The sequence below is a fragment of the Mustela nivalis genome, assembly GCF_964662115.1.
Source record: "Mustela nivalis genome assembly, chromosome: 20".
NCBI classification, from domain to species: Eukaryota; Metazoa; Chordata; class Mammalia; order Carnivora; family Mustelidae; genus Mustela; species Mustela nivalis.
In genome coordinates, this window is record NC_139039.1 from 3,378,144 (window position 1) to 3,403,185 (window position 25,042).

General features: G+C 41.0%; 1 protein-coding gene and 1 long non-coding RNA gene across 15 annotated transcripts in view; one reads left to right on the plus strand and one right to left on the minus strand.

Annotated features, from left to right (window-relative positions):
* CSGALNACT1 (chondroitin sulfate N-acetylgalactosaminyltransferase 1) overlaps positions 1 to 25,042 on the minus strand; it is a 339,942-nt gene that overhangs the window by 190,687 nt on the left and 124,213 nt on the right. For 11 of the 14 annotated variants that reach the window (XM_082715176.1, XM_082715181.1, XM_082715190.1 and 8 more), the window contains one exon: positions 3,012 to 3,105. The gene's annotated coding sequence lies outside the window, so the exon portion shown is untranslated. Of the gene's footprint in view, positions 1 to 3,011; positions 3,106 to 3,422; positions 3,790 to 25,042 lie in introns of those variants that run through there. The other 3 variants (XM_082715189.1, XM_082715184.1, XM_082715182.1) reach the window with 3 other exon arrangements.
* On the plus strand, positions 3,885 to 7,329 carry LOC309855182. The gene is made up of 2 exons (XR_014306650.1): positions 3,885 to 4,135; positions 4,245 to 7,329. It is a non-coding gene; the product is annotated as an uncharacterized lncRNA (long non-coding RNA).

The following is a 25,042-nucleotide window of genomic DNA, read 5'->3' on the forward strand; positions in this document are numbered from 1 at the left end:
CACAAGCTTGGGAGAGAGAAACTAAGTCGATGGAAAGGGAATCTCAATAAGCAGAGCCCCAAAAGAGAATAGAAAAGACAAAACACAAGGCCTAATTAAGTGTCAATCAAGAGAAAGAAAGGATAACCCACTAGAAGGCATGCATCACTCCGTACCCATTCTGGTGCCAGTGTGAGTCTCCCGGCCCAGGCTTGCCTGGAGTAGCTTCGACTGCTGAAAACAAATTGTGGCTCAGGAGTATAAATTAAAATTGCAGCAGCGAAAGCTGACACTCATTAAAAGCTTACAGACTTTGTGTCACACTTCATGCCATTAAATGGAAATGTTTTAAAAGTTGAAAACATATCCAAAAATTCATAAAACACAAACTACTCAAGTCTCTGTTTTTTCAAATATGAGCAACGTGCCAAGTTCCTATATGATAGCTTCATATTAGTATTTACTTATCATGCCCACTTCACCCCAAAAAGGTCTGAACCAACCACCATCTTATGTTACCTGGTGGTCACGTTTCAAGAGCTCCCGGAACTGTAAAGGACCTACAAGTTTATCTGTCTACAGAGAGAGTTTCTATGCCCCCAGACACTCCCCAAGGAACAGACTAGACCACCAACATGAGAACGGAAAGGCCTGTGCCCAGCTCAGAGGAGACTCCGAGAGACCCTGGGATGAAGAGCTGTGACCAAGCAGAAGCATTGGGCAGGGACCAGGAGACATCCTTTCTTCACTCTTCCACCTACTGACTGGCCCTTCCACTCCTGTCATCAGGGCCTCCTAAGAGCTGTTTCTGAATGCTGGTGATGCTCATTGTAGGAATTGGTGGTGACGGGTGAGAAAAGTTCCCCAGGAGAGCAGCAAGGAAGAAAATAGGGCAAGCAGAAAGAGGAGTGTGAAGACCACCAGAGCTTCCACATGCCCAGTGAGTGGGGGAGAGGCAGAAAGTAGAAACGGAGCAGGTGTGATCTGGAGCACACCTTCCCCTCGTCAGGAGGAGAGGAATTAGCATGTGTGGAAATGCCACACATTTCTGGGTAGGGAGAGACAGGAAACATATCAACAGGGCACGAAGTAGGGATGACAACATGGCGGGCAGCAGCAGATGGGGAAGAAACGGTGTGGGGCCATAGGCTCTGCAAAGAATGTGTCTGCGACACGAGAACATCCTTATTGCCAACATTTTATGGTCCATATTTTAATCAACAAGTGAACTGTCCTTGCTTGAACTCCATGCTCACTAGGTGTTGGTGTGGCGTGTCTGCCACTAGAGGAAGAACACAACCCATCACTCTTCTCCCAAGTCACATGTTTGTTTCTTGCAAGTCTGGGGAAGGACCACTGCTGAGGGACAGTCAAGTCCCTCAGTCTAAAAAGGCCTCAATCCATAAAGGGACATCCCTGGAAGAGTGGCTTTCCCAAGTTGGTACTGACCAGGTAAAGCCTTGGCTCCTTAGCAGCTTCCCCTCTCTCTGCCCAGGGGTCCACAGCACTGTGAGCACCACTAAAACCCCACTTGGGCTGCAGCTCCACCCGTTGGCCTCCCAAGCCTTACACATCTTGCTACTCTAACAGCCTTGGACTAGAGCACAAACATCCTATAACTTTGCATTTACCCAGCTCGACGTTAGTCAGCTTTCTACCGCTTCTCTATTTTGTAAAATTGACTTGGCTCTTTTCTACTCTTATCTCAAGATTTTAATAATTAGGGTCTACATGATGTTCTACTGACACTGTTTTCTATATCATCCAAGCTTTCCCCCAAAACATGAAACATCCTGAGACCAAAGATCAGAATAATTTCGTATGTCCCTCAAGTTGGCCCTGATTTGCTTAGGCCTGATAGCCACATGACTTTCTACTCAGAAAAGAATTGGTGAAGAATTATTCTTTTATTTTTGTTTGTATTATCAATTTTTGGCCAAGGTCATTTTTATTTTTCTATTAATAGTAACTCAGTTACAATCCCTTTTATACTCCTGCACACTCCATTGTTTTAATGCAAAGCAGTTCATTCATGTAAAATCAAATCAGATGCTTTGAGTTCCATTCTTTCATTTTAATCAGGGTGACAAAAGTAAAAACAAAACAAAGCAAATCCTGAACAAAACCTCTACAGAAATTTGTTAAATGAAGAGGAAAGGTGAGAGGGGCTTCTTGAAAATGCGCATATGCTGAGCACAGCTTACCTATTTTTACTGTTATGTCTGTTGAGCCATTTCTAAAGAAAACTAGAAAAGGTTTGCTCTGTTGAAGACAGAAGTCATGTATACAACTTCAGATTTCATACTGTTGCATTCCAACATTAATGATGTCCCTAAGGTTCTTGCTTTTTTTAAGTTTTAGTCTTGCCAAATGTAATGAAATATCTTATCGCAGTGAAACTCAAAATTACTGGTTATAAGAGAAGACTTACAACAATGTTCCATAACTTTATATTTGTCCCTAGATGAAAACCAACCATATAATCCATTGGGCTACTATTCTCCAAGATTCTAGAAAGTATACCCCTATGATGTAAGTTAGAAATGAAGGTCGTTCTTCAATTTCCTAAACTATTTTACTTAAAGAACTATTTTGTGGCACAGTCAGAATGATGATGCCCTTTTGATTATGGGCTAACTATTTGAGAAAGCTGAATAGTCTGTCACAACTTCCAAAAAGAGAACAACTCTTCCTACTCAAGCGAATATTTTTTAAGAAGAATTAAGTCATTCTTCTAACTACATTATTGGTTTAAGTCACTTGCCACCGTGAGAAGAAAATTCTAAAGAAGTTGGTAACATTCAATGCACATTATAAGCTTTCCAAAGTGAATAAAAAGATTCCAGGCAGCCAAATAATTTAACTACTTTGAAAAAAGTATTCATATCTTAAAATAATAATTTGTTGTTAGCCAAGCTATTGAGAGTAAAATGAAGTTGGACACATTTCCAACACAACCAGAGTACAGAATACAACGCAGACCGGACCAAAGTCCGTTTCTTCAGCCATCTCTGATGACCAGACTCGCTTACCTGCAAGTATGAGGAGAGAAGCTGAGCCTGGAGCTACATCGTTCCTCCTCTGGGTGAAAATACCTGGGCTTCTTCCCGTGAAACGGAAAGGAATCTAAAACATAAGAAAATAAAGTAAAATCAAAATAAGAAGTAGGAGCCCCCCGTGAATTCTTATGTCTCCGCTCTAGGTGACATTACAAAATGGTAGAAATTTAAGTCGTTTAGGATATAAAATACGATTCACCCCCCCACACCCAGGACGGTGTTTCCCCCTCCCTATTGTAATGGATAAAATACAAAATATTTGTACACACGCGCGCACACGCACACGCACACGCGCGGTTTCAAACAGACGGCTGAAGCCCCGCAGGAGTGCGCGTGAGGGCCGCCCCCCGCCTGAGAAGAACCCGCCCCCCCCGGAAAGCCGACCTAGCCTGAGAGAAACGCGCCCTCCGCCCGCGCGCTGCTCCTGCGCCCGCGCGCTGCTCCTGCGCCCGCGGCTCGGCTCGCGCTGCGTCCGCGCTGGAGTCCCTGGGCGTCCAGCGGGGGTCAGGAACGAAAGTGCCGCCCCCTCGGCAAGGACCGCATGCGGCGCTACCGCTTTTTTCTTTTCTTTCCTTTTTTTTTCCTTTTCCTTTTTCTTTTTTTAATGTTTTCATGGAACGCAATGTTACAAAAGAGCAAATCCTCCTTCAAGTTCCGCCCGAGGGGCGGAAAGGGCGCGCGCGCTTCGGAATGGTCCGGGGCCGCCTAGAACGCCCCGCTCCGGGCGCATCCCCCGCCCCGCCCCGCCCCCAGCCCGGGTCCTGCGCGCTGTCCCGCGGCTGGCGCTGTCCCCGGGGCGGGCGCGGCGGGGAGGGGCGCACACGCGTCCGCGAGCTTCCCCGGCCCCCGCGCGCCCCGACCCCCAGGGCCCCCCCAGGTCCCGGCAGAGTGCGGCAAGGCGGGGACGGCGACCGCCCGCGCCACCCCTGCCTGGAAGGAACGACACTGGAGGCCACAGATGTGTCAGCGCAGGTGAAAGCAGAGGGAAACGAGGGACAAGAGCACGTTCCGGAAGCAGAGGCCAGAGAACGTTCTGGAAAGGGGCTGGGGCTCCCGTGGGAGAAGCGTTCATGACCACACAGCGCCGTCCTCGATGGGTGAGCGGTCCCCGTCCCCCAGAGTGCTCGCGGTCTGGTCTCACGCCGTCTTTATAGTTCAAGGGACAGCGAAAAGCAAGCGACACTCTTGGTCCCGTGTCACATGCAGGAGTGAAGAGGGGCCAGAAAGCCAAGACAGGACCGAGAAGCCCGCGGGCCGCCGCCGCTCGTCCTTTCTCACGGGGACAGCGGCCGTGTCCACAGCGGATCTGACACATTTCTGCTCCTCCCGGCGCCTAACTTTGAAGGTTTTCTCCGAAGCATCCCGTGAACGGAACAACGCCACGTCCCTTGGGATCCGCTCCCGCCTCCCACTTTACGGTGGGTTTGAGGTTAAAGTGCGCTGGGCCTGCCCTGGGCCGTCCTCTCGGGGACAGGGACGGTGCTCTCCGCGGCGACCAGGGGGACTCAGGGCTGCAGCTCGACCTCCCCTGGCCGACACTTCCGTCCCTGCTTGGCTAATTAATCTCTGTCCAAGGACAGAGTTGCTGTTGGCAGGAAGGCGGCCATGCCAAAGTGGAATAATCACTTGGACCCAAATCGGAGTTGTTTTCCATCCTTGACAGCAAATAATGTTATTCCAGCGCCTGCAGGCCAAGAGTTGAAATGAGTTTATAATTTGGCTTCCAATCTCACATTCTCATTCTCCACCACTTAAATTTTCTTTTCTGTCTTTTAGCATGCAGAGGGCCGCTTCGGAGGCTGAATTACTCGGTCTTTATTGATATCCTTAATGAATATCCTTTGCCATCTACATAAAAAGGGGAAACATCTGCATCGTCCAAAACCACACTTGTTTTAATAATGAAACTAAATAGACTGTCGGCTCATACCTCCGTATGATCATTAATAATCTAATTTGTACTTCTCTCTCCAGCAACTTGAAGAGAAACATTCACAGTTTTTTCATCCACACACAGTAGTGCACATTCATCCGGCTTCTAAGCGCCTGGCCCTCGCACCGGCAAACCGCAGGGTGAGAGCCCCAGGACGGCCCAGCACCGCCCTCTTTCCCTAGTGAAAGAACTCATTAAAACTCCGATCCTTGGCTCTAGGAAGTACATTGTCTCCTTAGCAGTTCCAAACATCATGTTCCCCCAGAAAGCAGTCATCCCAAGTTAGTGATGGAGAAGGAGAGAGACAGGAAGGCAGAAACACTGACAAGACTCCCTCGGAGATGGGGGTGGACCGCGAGTTGGCATCATGGAAAATTACTGAAGGTAAATGGAAGGTCCGTTAGGGAGAAGTGGGTGTGTTCAACCAGACACATCATCTATTAGAAGAAAGGCAAGGGGCACCAATGGCACAGCTACCATGTGCCATACCCTGTCTAGCTGCATTACATACGAACTCATTCAACCCCCACAACAAGGCTACACCTATGTGTATTAATATTCCCATTCTACAGATGGAGAAAGTGAGGCTCAAAGGGGTTAAGAAACCTCCCTACGAGTACATGCTAAAGCCAGGATTTTCCTGACTTTAGAACCAAAGCTCTAGAGAGAAAAAGGAAAAGCAAACCCTTACTTTTTCTATTATGCAACACTGTCTTGGCTGCAAGATCTGGCCCTCCTTTGTGGTTCTCTAAGACCATATGGGACCAACAGGGGCTTCAACTGCATTAAAGCTGGGGCCTGGCAGATAGCCAAAGGTGGTCATCAAGGCCTTGAGAACACAGTCCCTCCCTGATCCCCTGAATCCCTCATCCTTATAAGAAACCACAATGACAAAAACACACTCTTGGGTGAGTCTTCCTGAGTATCAAAGAAACAATTAGAATTGTTCAAAATAAAATCTAAATCCAAGAAAACAACTGCAGGTGTGCAGATATAGTGCCCTGCTTTGTTCCATTGAGAAAATAGTTCTCAACAACATCCCTCAGTCTGAACATCTGTAGCCTGATCTGAGGTCCCCTCTCCTATCTCCAATGCCCTGTGTTCTCGGTCGTTTGGCACACAGAGTGAGACAATTATGTGGATTCACAAGTTTTAATTATGGTAAAAAAAAAAAGTAGGCAAGAGAAGGCCGATGTGCAGAGAGTGGCTGGGAGAACGTCCATGGAACAATCACATACTTGGATGTGGAAGTTTCCCGGCAGGATTCTAAAGGTTAGGAAGTCCGTCCTACCACAGTCCCACAGTAATAGAGTCTGACATACATTAATTAACAGGACTCCATAAATAAGTCATCTTTTTTTTTTAAGATTTTATTTATTTGACAGAGAGCGAGAGATCACAAGTAGGCAGAGAAGCAGGCAGAGAGAGAGAGGGAAGCAGGCTCCCTGCTGAGCAGAGAGCCCAATGCGGGGCTCAATTCCAGGACCCTGGGATCACGACCTGAGCTGAAGGCAGAAGCTTTAACTCACTGAACCACCCAGGCACCCCCAATAAGTCATCTTTTAACCATATTAAAAGGAGGCTACCAAAACTCAACTAGTGAAAACAGCAATCAAAAATGTTGAAAGTGAGTACACTGAGATCAATAATATTTAAACAATCTAGCAACCCATTCTATAAAATGTACAATTCCTAAGTGAAAGTTCAAAGCAATTTAATTTCTAAAGAGCTTCAAAAACACAATTGATCCAATAGCACAATAATACCTATTCATGGGCCGTAAGCTCCAAGGCTTCCTCACCTTCATAAATGCCAATCTTTAACTCGTTAGTCCATCTAAACCCCATATGTATCAGATACATTGATTCCTGAAATGTGAGAAATAAGCAAGGAAGACGAACGAGCCCTTTCCTCATCAATGTGCCAAAAGCAACAAAAGAAAGTCATCAAAATAGGCAGAGACTAGATATGTGTCTGCCAACTCAAGCTACCTGTGATATTTTTCTTTGTGTGTATGTGGATAATAATATATGTTTTTAAATCTTAATGGTAATGTTTTTTATTTGTATAAATATATTACGGTACTAGAAGACAGAGCAGGGATAGAGTCAGGAACTATGCAGACAACTTCTAAAATTATCTTTCTTAAGAATTTGTTTCAGAGGGGTGGCTCAGTCATTTGAGCTTCCGAGTCTTGGTTTCAGCTTAGGTCATGATCCCAGGGTCGTGGGATCGAGCCCTGGGTTGGGCTCAGCACAGAGTCTGCTCTTCCCTCTCCCTCTTTCATTCCCTCTCTGCTTCTGCCCCTGTCTCCCTCACTCCCATGCCCTCTCTCTCAAATAAAATCTTAAAAACAAAGAATATGTTTCAGAAAAGAAAGTGCCCTTGCATGCTACCCATTATAAATCACATGTAACTGTATTCTTGACCACATTCTTTCCACATTAAATAATATGCTGAAAATAGTATGTTTTAGAGCACAACTGACTTTAAAAGTCATGAGTTTCTCCAAAAATGTTGCTCTTCTGTTATCCAGTGAAATGAAAAACAGGATCACTGTGTCCTGGTCTAGCATGTACAGAAGAGACTAAATAAGAAGATATCTCTTTACGTCTTTCTTATTCCTAATCCTTCCAGTGAAGTAGGTCACTCTTATTTTCTTTAATTTTTCATTCTGATAAATGGGGATAATCTCAGATACTCTTTGCAGAACTATTGAGACTATCAACAAAATTATATTGCTAAATTATTTGAAGTCTCTTTTTAAATGTACAGGTCTAGAGCAATTGAATTACTGGATATTGACCCCAAAGATACAAATGTAGTGATCCGAAAGGGCACATGCACCCCAATGTTCACAGTAGCAATGTCCATAATAGCCAAACTGTGGAAAGAGCCCAGATGTTCATCAACAGATGAATGGATAAAGAAGATGTAGTATATATATACAATGGACTATTACTCAGCCATCAGAAAGGATGAAATCTTACCATTTACATTGATGTGGATGGAGCTAAAGGGGACTATGCTGAGCGAAAGAAGTCAATCAGAGAAAGACAATTATCATATGGTTTCACTCATATATGGAATAGAAGAAACAGCCCAGAGGACCATAAGGGAAGGAAGGGAAGACTAAACAAGAAGTCATCAGAGAAGGAGACAAACCATGAGAGACTCTTCCCTTAAGAAACAAACTGAGGGCTGCTGGAGGGGGGGTGGGTGGGGGAATGGAGTAACTGGGTGATGGGCATTAAGGAGGGCACGTGATGTGATGAGCACTGGGTGTTTACACAACTGATGCATTACTAAACCCTACATCTGAAACCAAGGATACTATAGGTTGGTTAATTGAATTTAAATAAAAATAAAATGTGTGGGTCTATTAATACCTTAAAGGCTAACAAATCATATGTTATTTATAAAGATTTACCCAATGCCTCCCAAGCTAGGCAGTGGGGTCCCTGTGGGATCCCTGTTTGAGCCATCCTCACATTATCAACCCTTGAACCAGGAGCACGTTCAAGAATGAAATGGCTCACATCCAACACAGAAATCCAGATAATATACTGTTAAAACAGAAAGGAAGACAGACTAATTTGAACTTGGGAGGACAGAGTTAGCTGTAGCCTCCTGGAAAGAAACTGCATTGCTCTGTTTGCCATTAGTTGTGAGCCCGCTAACATCATCTCTCTCCTAAATCCATTAAGAGGCACACAGTTGCTGTTCCTCCGTAAAGCAGAGCTCTTTTCCAGCACACGGCCCGCAGTGCTGCAGTCAGACCCATGGGCCGTTGCTCATCTGATGAGATGTGCTCTCCGAATATGTTCTTCTGGGCCAGTTCCTCCCCGTTTGATCCCGCAGCTGTTCGACAGGTGCTGAGGACTGTCGCCGACACTAATGAGGCACGAACAGTGTTTCGGGGAGATCTGCTGCACTTCATCCCAAGTAGAACAATAGATTTGGATTCTCATCAGTTAGGGCCTGAATGTGTCCCTCCCAAAATTTGTACTGAAATTCTAATCCCAGTGTCATGGTATTTGGAGGTAGGGCCGTTCCAAGGTCATTGGGTCATGAGGGTGGAGTCAGCCCTCATGAGTGGAACCAGTGCCCTGAGAGGAAGAGGCCAGAGAGCGAGCTAGCTCTTTACTCGCCAGGTGAGGACACAGTGAGAAGTCAGCTGTCTGCAGCCCAAAGGAGGTTTTTCACCAGAATCTGACCATGGTGACACTATGACCTTGGACTTCCAGCTTCCAGTGCTGGGAGAAATAAATGCCTGCTGTTGATAAGCCACCCCGTTCATGGCATTCTGTTACAGCAGCCCCGGCTGACTAAGACATCATCTCAAATGCATTCCTGTGAGACTTTAGATTAAGTCCACTACTGCTTCACCTGTGTTTCCAGGCTGTAAAAGAGAGGGTTTGGCCTAAGTCCGTGATTCTCAGTGAAGAAGGGTGATCTTGCTCTGTTGCTGGCCACCCACCCTAAGAATCCCTGTGGACAAGAAGATATGTTACAGCTGGGAACAAGCTGCCCAAACAAATGATGAAGATACAGGACAGCATTTAGGCTGAGATGCTAAGAGTAGGGAAGGGAGCTTTAAAACGGACAAGCCCAAAGAAGACACAATGCTCAATAAGTATAGCTCATCAAAGTGCAATGTCCCAGACAACAGACCCCTATGCGAGGCACTCAGAGAAAATCAGTCATACAGTGCAACTCCTCACACCCCCACACACCAGTCCCTGTACAACAGGAACACTGAGAGGGCGTGGGTTTGTAGTTTGGAGAGCAGAGCCCGGGTCCCAGTTCTGCTATTAAGTTCTTAGGACCTTGGGCTAGCCATCTGCAAAATGAACATTGGGACCAGGTAATGTCCGAGTTACCTTCAGGTAGAGAAACCACACCTTTTCATGTTCATTAGAAAGCTCTACCTACCACTAGAATGCCTGTAGCTTCTTTAAGGTTGGTACAGACATCTTTACTACAGGCTCAGTTTTTAAATGACTGTATTCCCAGACTTACCAGGCAGTAAGAGCACTCAGGACAATGGCTCAGAACACAAGTTCAAAATGCAGAGTGGGCAAAGTTTGTTTTCTCTGGCATTAGGATTCCCTCTGGCTAAATGCTACCCTCCACACTGCCAAGTCTCCAGACTTCTGGCGCTGAGGCTTGATCAATAGTATTCACAGGGCTCGTGACACCATGATAGATGAAGAAATTAAACCTTCCACCAAACGTCTATGGGCGTTTTGAATGGTAATTTTTATCTTCTTCCTTCCCAGATGCAGGAATGTCAATAGTTGAGAGATACTGTGGTGTTGGTAAAAAGTCATTATAAAATTGGACTTGCCTTCTAAATGATCTGTCATTATTTTGCAAATGTATCACTTCTGCTGTATCAATTTTTTAGTTTATTTTACGTTATGCTCCAGTTGCAAGGGAATTGAGAACATATTGTCCACATTTTCAAAAAAGGGACTGTAACATTAACAGGGTAAATATTTCACTGTAAAAATAAAAACTGTAAATATTTATATAATTGAATCTATTCAATCAATTCATTGGGTTAGGCCAATGGAAGTATGCTCTTTCTAATATTGATAGCAAAGAGACAGGAGAAAATTTTGATCTCAACCTTTGAGTAGATAAATAGTAATACTGCTTATGGACAACATTCTTGAAAACATGCGTTCAGAATGCAAACTGGTATTACGCTCAGGGAGCCTAAATTGCTATGTACTATTTACTCTGTATACTGGACAGTAATGAAATTGAAAATAAGAACAGGAAACACAGATATTTAATCAAAAAATATTTTAAAATCATCAAAATATGTTGTCACCCCCTATCATGGCCAGTTAAGCAAGACAGAGGGAAAGAGTGAACAAGGGAAAATTTGTTGAGTACTCAGCAATAGAAACAAATAAGCAGTTGATACACATATCAACATGGATGATTATTATGCGGACTTGAAAGAAGTCAGACAAATAAAAAACATACTATATGATTCCATTTATATAAAATTCTAGCAGATCAGGGTTTGGCTGAGAATGGGGTTGGGGGTTGGGAGGGACCAGGAGGGACCAGGATGGTGGGATTACCTAAGGGCACCCAGAAATTCTGCTGGTGATGAATATGTTCATTGTCTTGATTTTGGTGATGGTTTCATGTGTATATCAAAACCAATCAAATTACATATTTTAAATATGTGGGTTTATTACATATCAATTATACCTCAATAAAGCTATAAAAATTACTGAAAGACAAAAATAGGAAAAAAAAGTTAAAGATAAGGAGTAGCTAAATTTGGGGTAGTTAAGATAGCTGTTGGATGAAAAGCTACAGAATAAATAAGCTACTCTAGATCCATAAAGGACTACCAGAGAAAGATTTCTCATTGTTGAAATTTCAGGAAGTGTTACAATCCCAGAAAAGCCTTTCTGAGCACCTAAGGACCATGCCTAGATAATACCCATTCCTCCCTCAAAAAATAAGAAAAAAGTTCTTTCCTTAAGACTTTTGACAGAAAGAGTTCTAACCATCCCCAGAACAATAATAATATTAGGCAGCATTTAGTGAGAACTTACTATAACCCAGGCCCCCATCTAATGGGGTATCTCATTTAATCCTCACCTAAGGGCCCTAAAACATAAGTACTATTACAATACTCCATTTTACAGATGATACCAAAATTCAGAGAGGCTAAATAATTTCCTTCGTGTCAGTCACCATCCCAGTGGTGAAGCTGGGATATGAACCATGGGATGGATATGAACTCTGATTCCAGAATCAAGCTCTTGAAATTAAACTTCTCTTCCTCTGCTAGACAAACAGGATCCTGGAACAGTGCTATAGATCATGATTTGCTGACTCACACCTCTGATGGCTTAAAGGAACAAACTTTGTGAATTAAAGGGCTACATTTCTAAGTCTGAAGGCTAATCTTTTGCATGATAGATGCAGAAAAGGTCAGTAATGAAGTGATGGTGGAAGGTAAGGGTAATTCAGCAAGGTAGAGCAGGAAAAATAAGGGCTAGAAATCAAAAGACTTGGTTTTGGCCATCTCCTCACTGGTGACTGTAACCTTGGGCAAGCCGTTTCTGCCCCTTGGGTCTATTTCCTCTTTGGCAAAATTAAGAGTTTGGACTAATCGATTTCTAAAACTCCTTCCAGCTCTGTGATTCTTGCCAGCCCTCTTTTGGGGAATATTCCTTGCATTTTGTAACTTGCGTCAAAAATTTTCCATGCCACCAAACACATTTCAGATACAAAGCTTCCTCAGTATCCTAAAACACCCAGAGTCCTCTCACACCTAGCAAAGTCCTTCATTATTTCCCAAAGATGTTCTACTCCCAGGGAAAAGAGGAGCATCCTTCCACCCGGGTCTGCCATGTTTTCTTGTGCATCCAACAGTCACTACAACACTTCACTACAACACTTCACTACCACTAACAAGTTGACTTAGGCGTCCCAGTGATGAAAAGGAAGTACCCCACCACCCAGCACCTCATTCCATTTTCCCTGTGAAGCTTCTGACATCTGAAATGATTCAAAGTACTTAGTATGTTATGGCTGTAGGTGCCCAATTCCATTTATTTCCATTCCTATTGGTTCTCTAAAGTGGCTATTCTCTCTTTGCACTAAAAACACATCATTTTCTCTTTTTAAATGATGGATTTTGTGACCCTTTGGGGAGACACACACACAAAAAGAAGAGCAACTAAATAAGGCAGTTGTAAACCATTTCAGCATCTACAAAACCTTCTCCTTTATCACAAAAGAAAAGACAGAAGAAAAAACAGCTGGAAAAAAATGTAGCTGATAGGGAACTTGATATCTTTAAGAACAACTCTCATGAATTTTCATCTCCATATTTTGGCATTTTAGCTGACTTGGAAATTATTTCTAGGAAAAGCATGTCTTGAGAGTGATAACTCCTTTCACAATGCATTGGTGAGGCAACAGCTTCAATATCATCAGGAACATGTCTATTTTTCTATAACTCTAGGTATTATTGGCTGTACATTTTTATTCTGTATTTTATACACTATTTTCATAGATACCCTGTTCTATCTCAAAGCATATAATGTTTTTATTTTTATAGACTCACGTGGCAATCATTATACTATAATAAACCAAAAATTAAAGTATAGATCAGCCCTTTTCCACATAGAACTGGAAATTTACAAAATTCATTTCTAACATTTATCATTGCACAGCTATAGGTTTTATGTGGTTGTATTCACTGAGTGCATCCTAGTTTCTAATTTTTTTGCTTGAATTCTCCATATATCTACTTAGTCCATGTATCTGTCATTTTAAATGGAACAGTATTCCACTGCATTGCTAAAAGGGTTTAATTAGCCATCTTTCACCTAGTTGCTTTCACACATTATTATAACCCAGCCAAGCATTTTGAAATAAATAAATTTTGTTTTTCCTTTTAGAGTTATTTCCTCAAGCCATAATCTGAAAAGTGGATTAACAGTTTAAAGATAATAATTATAAACTGGGTGATTTTTATTATAAATTGTCAGGTAGCTCTCCCAAAGAGGTATTTCCAGTTTGCACATCACCAGAAAAACATGAGCCTAGCTTTTTCTTCGTTGTTCCTTTAATACTGGGATTTTTTGTTGTTGTTGTTCTGGGATTTATTAATTTTGGGGTGATTTCAAAAGAGTGATGTAAAATCTTTTAGTTCTTCAAATCCATCATATACGTTCATTTATAGTCTTGCTGCCTCCTTTTAAAAAATGTGTATTGATCACCTACTACATGCCAGGTCCTTTATGTTCTTTTTCAGTCATTCAATACCCCTGACTGTAAAGTAGAAACCACAGATTTTATTTTCACTAAGAAAACTGAGTCTCAAAGGTTAGAGTAATGTGCACAAGATTTCAAGGCTGGGGCGCCTGGGTGGCTCAGTAGGGTCCTGGGATCGAGCCCCACATCAGGCTCTCTGCTCAGCAGGGAGCCTGCTTCCCCCTCTCTCTGCCTCTCTGCTTACTTGCGATCTCTCTCTCTGCCAAATAAATAAATAAAATCTTAAAAAAAAAAAAAAAAGATTTCAGGCTAATATTTGATGTTGTCAGGATTTAAACTCACTATCTAATTTCTGTGGACTCCCCATTACACTGTCCGGCCTCATAAGTTCAACCTTTAAACATCTGGCCAGTCTTTCTTTTCTCTCTTTTTCTTTTCTTTTTTCTTTTTTCAGTTTAGTTTTCCAGTTTCTTTTCTTTTTTTTTTTTTTTTTTAAAGATTTTATTTATTTATTTGACAGACAGAAATCACAAGTAGGCAGAGAGGCAGGCAGAGAGAGGAGGAAGCAGGCTCCCTGCGGAGCAGAGAGCCCGATGCGGGGCTCGATCCCAGGACCCTGGGACCATGACCCGAGCCGAAGGCAGAGGATTTAACCCACTGAGCCACCCAGGCGCCCCTAGTTTTCCAGTTTCTTTAAGTATAAAATATACAAGTGACGGGGCACCTGGGTGGCTCAGTGGTTAAGCTGCTGCCTTCGGCTCAGGTCATGATCTCAGGGTCCTGGGATCGAGTCCCGCATCGGCTCAGCAGGGAGCCTGCTTCCTCCTCTCTCTCTCTCTCTGCCTGCCTCTCTGCCTACTTGTCATTTCTCTCTGTCAAGTAAATAAATAAAATCTTTAAAAAATATATATATACAAGTGATTAAAGTACCCTCATCCTAAAGGTATAACCCAGTGAATTTCTGACATACTACACACTGTGTAACCAGCACACAGACCAAGATAAAGAATCCCATCAACTTAGTAACTTTTCTTTTTCTTAAACTTGATAAACATAGATTGTTTTTGTGTTTGTAATTTTATATAGGGCCTGCTATTAACACTATGCAAATAGGCACTTAATAAGTTTTGTTCAATTATTTAAGATTGAAGCTATAAGTAGTGCCTCGGAGATTATGTACTCCACTCTCATAAACTTCCAGATATAGAAACCGAAGCCCAGAATTAAAGTGACTTATCCAAGATCTAACCATTCAGAGCTCTGTTACGCCACACCTGTCACTGGCTGGTTGCTCTCCACTCCTTACATTAAAAACATAGTGAGGGGTAACAAAGAAGGCAGGGTACATAACAGAGAAAGAGTATCTGGGTAAGGTTTTTTTTATTGTTTATCTTTATTTTAAATTAATCCGGAAGTAACCAAAGGGTCAAATTGGTGGAGAAATGCTCATTAAGGTGACCTTAATATAAAACATGATTTTTTTTATATGAAGTATCAACACTTGAAATCAAATGACTTTTGTCCCTCAGACTAGTCTACTTGAAAGGATAAACACTGATTCTAATAATGTTCAATTGCTCATGACTTCTTTTGAATACCCCATTTAGATGAGCTTTCAGAACTAATTTGAGTTAAATAAGTAAACCAAATTTATTTTTAAAACTACAGAATTAGCAGCAAAAAAATAAAAGCTGGATGTGTGTCTTTTAAATCACTAGAAAAGAAACAAAAATAGAATCCATATAACATATTCTCTTTAGAATATAAAGAAGCATAGAAGCATATAAAGTATGAATTTTTTAAATTGATCAGAGATCAAACTTATCAAATATGACAATAAATGTAAATGGGTTATACATCCCCAACAAAAACAAAGATGCTCAACATCCAATTATATGCTATTTATAAGACAAGTCTAAAACCAAATGACCCAGAAATCTAAAATAAAAGGAAGAGCTAAGTGTATCTAGAGAACACAAATGCAAAGAAAGTTTGGATGGCAATATTTATATCAGAGCAGAATTTGAGGCAAAATAACATTTAACAAGACAGAGAACATGTGAAATAGTTCAACCTCATTAGTAATAAAAATTCCACTTTTAAGAAACAGTTTAATATATCAAACTAACAAATATATTTTAATTAATAATATTTTTTATCATTGTGGGTACAGTCAAATAGACATCAATATGCTTCTACTATGAAGACAATAGGAAAACAGAGAGTACAATATGAATATATATGATAGAATAAAATATACCTGCTAAACATCGTGTTTTTAAAAATTTAATGAATGGCAATCATACAATACTAAGAAGAGGCGGCAAGATACAAGGGCATAGACAGCAGGATCTCAGTTTTTCTTAAATAAAACACAAATGACATATTGTTAAAATTGGGGAAAAATGCACCAAAATAATACTCTGGTTAAATTAAGGGAGATAATAGTTTTTGTTTGTTTGTTTGTTTGTTTGTTTGTTTTGGTTTTTTGTTACTTTTCCCTATGGGGGAGGGGGGGAAGAGGGTCTAAAGTCCAGGATAAATGAAAAGATAGAATGGGGGGATTTTACTTCTTTATATGAATCATGCATCCAAAACTCCAGATGCAGACAAATTCCAACCCAGGGCATTGACAAGGGAGACAGAAAAAATTTGTTGTGTTGGATGAGAATTCTGAACCTCAGTCACCTTCAGGCTCGAAACCCCATAATCTCTGGTGTTTTCTCCCAAGGACTGATTAATGTTTAAGTTAATTTTTCTTTTTATTCTATGCTCTCCAAATGAACATACATTACTTTACTAAGCACAGCAAGTAAACTCATAAGTAAACAAAATGATAATACAGTTTGATCACCTACTTTGGTCACAAATCTGTCCTACAAAGACAGATTTGCCAACATTAGAAAAAAGATTGTGCAAGTGCTCAAGGATAATTCTGAACAAGAAGTTCCAAAAATATTTTAAGCAACGACAATCTTATGGGAATAGCTTCCCAAAGTATCTTCATTGAATTATTTTGCATTCATTTTGATGTATATGTTTTGACATGTTAGGATATCTTAAAATAAAATTGTACTGATTTATGCTAACATGTCATTTATTTAACAACTAACTTGAAGAAAGAATAGGTAAGCTTTTAAAAGAGGAACTCAAAAGAAGTCTTATTATTCCTATATGCTTAAAATGAAAATTGTACTCACTAACATGATTAGGAAATGATCAGATTCCAGATCTTTTGAGAAGTTCTAAATACCAAAAAAATTATAATACAAATGGTTGTAATACGAAGTGTGACTTTAAGGCTGGTATTCACCAATGTAAAGAACCTTAGGAATCATGATATGCAACCTTCATTCTCCTAGAAATCAAAGTCCAGAGAGGTGAAATAACTCCCCCAAGTTCTTAGCTAGTACTTTTTCTTAGCACAGCAGCATCTATAACCTCTTCTAAATTTTTCCTTCCCATTGGATTTATAGCCATCATCCATTCTCTTCCACAATGAATAGGAGAAATTTTTAATGGAGGACAGGTGATTGAACAAGCAAATCTCTCACCTTTCATTCTAACACAAATATACCAAGTACCTTCAAACTGTCAAGTTCTAGGGTAAGGTTACGATTCCTGCCCTCAGGGAGCTCAAAGATTATCTATTCCTGGACGATCCACAATTTGGAAGGCTGCGGCATATGAGGAAGCATGCACAGGCTGCCAAGGGAGCAGAGGGAAAGAGCAGCTAATCCCATTAGGCTAATCATCCTTACATCCGAGTTGTGAAAGGCAGCTGGGAGGGCAGATAATGGGAGAAATGGGAGACAGGAATAGCATTCTAGGCGGGGAGACCCAAAGAAAAAGCAGACATGAGAAAGTATGCCAGAGTTCGGGACCTGTAAGTTGAATGTGGCTGGAATTTGATCTACTCATGGGAACTGGACACAGATGAAGTGACAGAGAAGGCTGGGAACCTCCACTAAGTGAAGGAATCATGTCTTAAAGGCAATGGAGCCACTAAAGAAATTTAAGCAAAAAACTGAAATGGTCATTGATGAGGGAGCAGGAGGCTGGCTGAGGACAGAGCAGGAGCTGGCGTCTTGCACCCCCCTCTCCACCTGCTCCCCTCCGTAATATGTGTGGCATTCCTCAGGCACCCCTGATTGCCATAAAACGATAAATAGTTAACTTGCAGAGATCACAATCCTGCAGAACAGGAATCTCCCTTGCTCTACAGATGTCCTAGAGATCTACAAACAGGGAGGTTACCTTATCAATAGCACAAATTTCCAGAGGCAAATAACTCTCAGTTCCTCAAGCCCTAATGTCTCCCTCCCCATCATAAACGAAACCGGAGGAGGCTGAGGTAGAAGAGAATGTAAATGATAGCAAGATCATAAGACCCTACCAAGAATTTCCCAATTATCTTGATGTTAATGGCTGACCTAAGACAACATTGATCAAGCCACAAGGGCAAGGCCTCCTCCTGGCACCTTGTAGGCCCTCTTTAACATATGATAACTCCGTTGAAACCTCCCATCCCTTCACACACCCCCAACAGCAAGGCATATAACCTGCCATCCCTCACAACCCGGGGCAGCAGCTCTTTCTGCCCACAGGTCCTGTCCCTGTGCTTTAATAAACCACCATTTTGCACCAAAGATGTCTCAAGAATTCTTTTTTGGTCATCGGCTCCGGACCTCAGGCCACCAAACCTCACCTAGGATCTAGAACTTCATCAGTCATGCTTGTGTTTTAAAATGTTCTTTGTAGGGCCAAGATGAGGTTGGGCTGGAGAGGTGAGGACCCAAGGTGTGGAACCAATGAGCGGCTCCAGGAGTCCCCTGACAACCATGCAAGACTGGAGGCTGCACCAAGGAGGGCTGGTGCCCGACAAGGGACAGGTTTAGAAAGACACAGAGTGGGGACTTGGTGATCGTCTTCACACGGAGTGAGGGAAAGGGTGGAGACTATTCAAAGTTTTAACTTTCTCCTTTCCAAAAAACATTTTTGAATAGTTTACACTTCCATGTCACAATAACAAAATGTTCCTGTCCTCGGATTTACATTTCAAGGATACTCACTAATTCTGACAAGAAAATGGGAAGCAGGGGCACCTGGGTGGCTCAGTTGGTTGGGCAACTGCCTTCAGCTCAGGTTCTGATCCTGGAGTGCCAGGATGGAGCCCCGTGTCAGGCTCCTCACTCAGCGGGGAGTCTGCTTCTCCCTCTAACCCTCACCTCTCTCATGCTCTCTCTCTCAAATAAATAAATAAAATCTTTTAGTATATGTGCTGCTGAAGCGAGCACAATTAATAAAATCTTTTAAAAAAAGAAACAAAGAAATAAGGAAAGAAAATGGGAAGCAGAAACCAATGAGGTTACTTGAGAGAGACAAAAGAGAAACACGACACATTCTTTTGACAAATCACAGAATAATGCAGTGCTTGTAGTACCCGAAGAACTTGGGTTCAAGTCACCTGATCTGGCCACTTGAAACACAAGCTGTCATTTTTAAATCTCTGTTTTCTTCTTTCTTTCTTTCTTTCTTTTTTTTTTTAAGGCTATTATTTATTTGAGAGAGAGGCAGAGAGAGTGAGAGCACAAATGGCGGGGGGGGGGGGGGCAGGGGGAGAGGAAGAAGCAGACTCTCCACAAAGCAGGGAGCCCAAGCAGGGCTTGATCCCAGGACCTTGATATCATGACCTGAGCCAAAGGCAGATGCTTAACCATGACTGAGCCACTCAGGTGCCCCTCTATTTTCTTATCTCTAAAATGAGGATAATGGTGAAATTTACCTGAGGACGTTAAGCAGCAGACTGATGTAACGAGAAAGTACAAAACACAATAACTGATCTACAGTGAGCACTCATTAAGTAATCACTACATTACATAGCACAGAGGATTTCCCCAGGCCTAGAAAATAAAAAAATTTATTCAGAATATTATCTTTAATTGTTAAGATATCCTGAGTTCTGGATGTTGGGCAAGAAAGGGGGCATCATCAAATCCCTGTCAGTAGTGCCTGACCCAAAGCTTTTGTCAGATGCTCCTTCTCATCAAGCAGGGCCCTCAGAAGGAGCAAAGGTGCTCACATGGGGATTGTGAGACACAACATCTGTCAGAAAAACTCTGGGAAGTAAAAGCTTAAGAGGTGATAACAAAATGGCAGAAAAATCTTTTAGGTAAAAGGAGTAGAATCTTCTACTTTGTATTCTAAATACACAAGCAGAGAAACTCAAAGCTTTAAAAAAAATAATAAAAAGTAAAAAACTGTAAAAATACTGTGAAGACCTTGAGGCCTTGGGAGTTTTCACAGAGGTGATAAGAAGACAACTAGTCCAAGTTCTAGGAAAATTCCAGTATTATAAAGAAATGTAGAAAGAAGCAATTGCTGTATTGAAGTCAGTAACATCAGTTAACTTTTCACCCTAGGATTCTTAAGAAGGTCAGTAGATTCAATAACAAGGCTTCTAACAGCAGTTTTGGAGGAGCGAGGTCAGCGGTATGCTGGCAAATTATGCTGGTTTTAGAACCAGATCTCCGGGAAGAAAACTGCACATTTATTTATACCTGTAGACATAAATTAGTTATAAATTTTACTAATATAGAGTATTAGTACACAATTTACAAATAATAATAAAATATCCAGTGTTCCTTATCATAAATTCCATAAAGTCAATTCATTCATTAACTTTTGCCCAACTCTTGGGTCTACAGAAACACCTGTGGGTGCAACTGACAAACGAGTATGGTTCCATTGTGAAGGCTTGATGATATTTTCTTTCATATTAAGGGTAACTAAGATATCACTTGCTTATCAATGGTAAGTTATTTTTTTTTGCTGAGTCAGATAGGGTTTTTTTTAATATCAGAAGACTATTTCCACGATTTCTTTGTGCTGTAATGCTACAGATGGGAGACACTGTTAGTTGAATCTGTAATATTCTTCATCATTTTCTTAAGTCCAGAACACAAAACAATAAATCACATCCTAATGTAAATGTCAATAATCCCGTGAAGTAAATAGTCCAATGTGGCCAATTTCAAGCTGTAACAAGACCACCTCTGAACACAGCATTTGGAAGAAATACACAGTTGTGCCCTGTATATTGCATTTCTACCATACAGGTGGAATTGCTGCACATTTACAAACTCTTTTTCTTTTTTTTTTTTTAAAGATTTTATTAATTTATTTGACACAAACAGAGAGATCACAAGTAGGCAGAGAGGCAGGCAGAGAGAGGGGGGGAAGCAGGCTCCCCGCTGAGCAGAGAGCCCGATGCGGAGCTCCATCCCAGGACCCTGAGACCATGACCTGAGCTGACGTCAGAGGCTTAACCCTCTGAGCCACCCAGGTGCCCCTACAAATTCTTTTTCTATTCCTTCATCCAGGTCATCAGCAAAATGTGCCCCTCTTTGTTGAACTTGACAAAACATGATTGTTGTTTTATTGTGCAGAGATCATAAATATTGATGTTTGGATGTTGAAATGCTTGTAATTCCAAGGATTATCTTTATTAAACTTGGTTCCCACACCACGAAATGACAGTGGTAAAAGTGAATCAGTCAGCGGTGTAAGTGAGCCAACTCATATAGGCTCACAAGAGATAATTATTACACCTTCAAGTATTTTGCAAGCTGATTGTCAAATATAATCATTATTAAAAATAAATTATCTGAACTTATAATTATATAAATTATATTTAACATTTTAAAAAAGATATTAAATAGTCAAGATTCATCACTTTCCATTAATTTTATTACATTTTACTACTATCTATGCTCGAGTTATTCAAAATACAAGAAAAGAATAGCACATAGTCTGGAAGGAATATAAATGGAAAAAAGGCATTCTAAGGTTCCTGTATTGTCCAGGAAGTGCTAAAAATACTAATCTGTATTAGCCTAAGAGTCAAATATGAATGGTGTACCTTCTCCAAAGAACATAAAAGGATGGATAATTAATAAGCCAATTGAAAAGAGAGGGGAAAACAGAAAAGTAAAATGCTTAGTTGAAAATGAGGCAGGAAAGGAGAGAAATACAAAAAAGAACACGTGGGGAAAACAGAAACCAAAGAGTAAGATGAAAAATTGAAACCCAAATAGTTTATTAAAGGTAAACAGACTAAATCACCTAATTAAAAGACAAAGATTAACAAACCAGATACACAATGAAATTTAACTATGCTGCTTTTAAGAGACATACTTTAAACAAAGATAGTGTTTGACAGTAATAGTAATAGTAAAAAGTCAGCATGCAAACACAACCACAAACAAAGGTGGAAGGCTTATATTAAAGTAGACTTTAAGGGACAAACCACTGTTTGTCAATTCTGTAGTTTGTATGCATGTACTAATATGGCCTTAAAACATAGAAAGCACAACGTGAAGGAACTAATGGGAGAAATAATCATAAGCAGCAACCCATAACCAGAGTGAGACATTTTAACATACCTCTCTTAGGAGCTAATACAATAAACAGGAGAAAATCAATTTTTCTATCCTTGACTTTTAACTTTTCCATATCCTTAATTTAAGACGTGTCTATTATAAGCAGCAGAAAGTTGGTCTGACACATTTTTCTAATTAAACAATACTATTAACACTCTTGAACACAATACCTAACATCTGCAGAATATGCATTATTTCCAGGAGTAAACAGAATGTTTGCAATTGACTCCATGCTGAGAGAGAAAACATGTCTCAACAAATTGCTCAAAAGACTGAAATTACATAGAGTGGGTTCACAGATTAGAGTAAGATTAAGCCAGAAATCAATAACAAAAAGAATTGAAAAATCCCTAGGTATTTGGATATTAACCAATAAACTCTTAAATAATTCATGAAACGAAAGCTACTTAGAACTGAAAGACAATAAAAATACACATATAAATCCTTCTAGAGGGAAAAACCTCAAAGTCAAGAAGGGTCTTTTGATCCATTTACTAAAAGTGGTGAAGTATCAGTTCCCTTCAGTGATGGGCTGACCTGAAAGACCTGTCATTTTTATTAAAAAATATATATTGAGGCTGTGCCTTAAAAGAGACCTCTACCTGATCCTAGGTTTAGCAGGTTCTTGGAGGCAGATGGTCAAATACTTTGAATCTGGACCCGGGACAGCTATCCTATGGAACACAAGAATCTTCTACTTTATGGTGAGAGACGGTGTGGTCAGTAATGGGCTAAAGATTCTTTGTCTTTCCTTCTGGTGCCCAGCATTACTCTCTCAGTGGTAAAATGCCCACTCCCACCTAGGCTATTTGGACACCTCCTCAACAGTGTACATACTCTGAGATTCAATACCTTCTGCCCCTCTGGCTTCTGATGGCCCTTATCCCTAAAGGACTATTATCTCAACTTTCACCTGGATAAGGACCTGCCTGCTGATGCTTGAGAATTACATCTACACATCAAACTTACGTAAGACCACAAATAACTGAAACCTACAAAAATATCCTGGTCTGAAAAAAAAATGTTTATTTACCACAAATGCTTTTCGTGTCAGAGCCTCCTACTAAAATTGCTTGCATACTTTACAACATATTTCCTATAGCTTACATAGATCATATTTAGAATGTCATAAGAAATATAATATTCAAAAGATCATTTGAAGTTTTTAAATGGCCAATGGTATATTAACTTAGGTAGGTAACACTAAGTGCTCTACCCCTTCCCCCCAAATCTCAACAAAAGTTGAGTTCTCTTTTGAATCACCAACTAATGTAGCTAATGGAGGTGCATTCTTCCAAACAATAACTCAGGGGAATCAGGCTGATATCATTTTCAGGCTTCAGGGTCATTCAGGGATCTTGCAGCCAGCAGAAGGAGAGCACACAGGGAGGTCAAGTCACACCAATTGTACGAAATTTCCATAGGCCAAACTAGTCACGGGACCCTACCTCACCGACAAGGACAGTTTATTGAACACATAACACAGTCTGCCTCAAATACATAACAAACTTCACAATCCATTAAAGAGGAAAGAAAGAAAGGAAGTAGCATCCATTGATTTGGGGTACCAAGTTAAATGGTAAGAACTTTGCACATACTGTGTTTAAACAGAAACACCGGGAGCCAGACACCATTATCCCCACTTCATACCTGAAGAAACTGAAGCATACAGTTAAACATGAAGTGAGCAGTTAAACCCTGACCTAGGACTCCAAGGCCCGTGTTTGCTGATGGCGTCTGGTGCCTCTTAGCACGGGCCACAGCCCACCTACCTCACAGTCACTAGAGGTGCCTCTGCAGAGCGCTACACCACACTCGCTGAATAAGAATCTCCAGAGTAACAGGAACCTGCACTTTTTAAAAAGTTTCCAAGGCTAGGGCACCTGGGTGGCTCAGTGGGTTAAAGCCTCTGCCTTCAGCTCAGGTCATGGTCTCAGGGTCCTGTGATCGAGCCCTGCATTGGGCTCTCTGCTCACTGGGGAGCCTGCTTCCTCCTCTCTCTCTCTCTGCCTACTTGTGATCTCTGTCAAATAAATAAATAAAATCTTTTAAAAATAAACAAATAAGTAATTAAAATTTAAAAATTAAAAAGAAAAAAGTTTCCAAGGGCATTTTATACTATTGATCATTTTATCTCTAAAACACAACAATGACATTCTAGATAATCCCTTCAAGAAAGTAGAAAATGTATGGAATAGAGATAAAATTCAGTAGGTGTAAGAGAAGAGCCCTGTGGGCAAATTGAGAATCCTACAGACCCAGAAGTCAGAGGTGTGCACACTGGTCCTAGACCAATTAGCCTCCTGAGTGACCTTAGGAAATCACTAAGCCTCACTGAATCTATTCCAAAAAAGATTACATTTTCTACACTGAAAAATGTTGAAACTGGGCTAAATAATCTCTGAAAGATCCTTTTGGCTATACAAGAAAGTGAAAAGTATAAAGTAAGAGAATGAAACAAATACAGAATAAGAAAGTAACAATAATGGGGGTGTCTGGTGGCTCAGTTGGTTAAGCGTCTGCCTTCGGCTCGGGTCATGATTCCAGGTCCTGGGATTGAGACCCACATTGGGGCTCCTTGCTCAGCAGGATGCTTCTTCCTCTCCCACTCCCCCTGCTTCTATTCCCTCTCTCACTGTCTTTCCGTCAAATAAATAAATAAAATCTTAAAAAATCTTAAGAAAGAAGGAATAACATTTAAAATAATAGATAATCCCAGCAACATTTTTGTAGATATAGACAAACTTCTCTAAAATTTACATGGAAAGGCAACAAAACTAAAATAGCTAAAAAAAAAAAACAATTATGAGAGAGAAGAAGAAAGTTAGAGGAATCACAATACCCGATTGTAAGACTTACTAGATAAC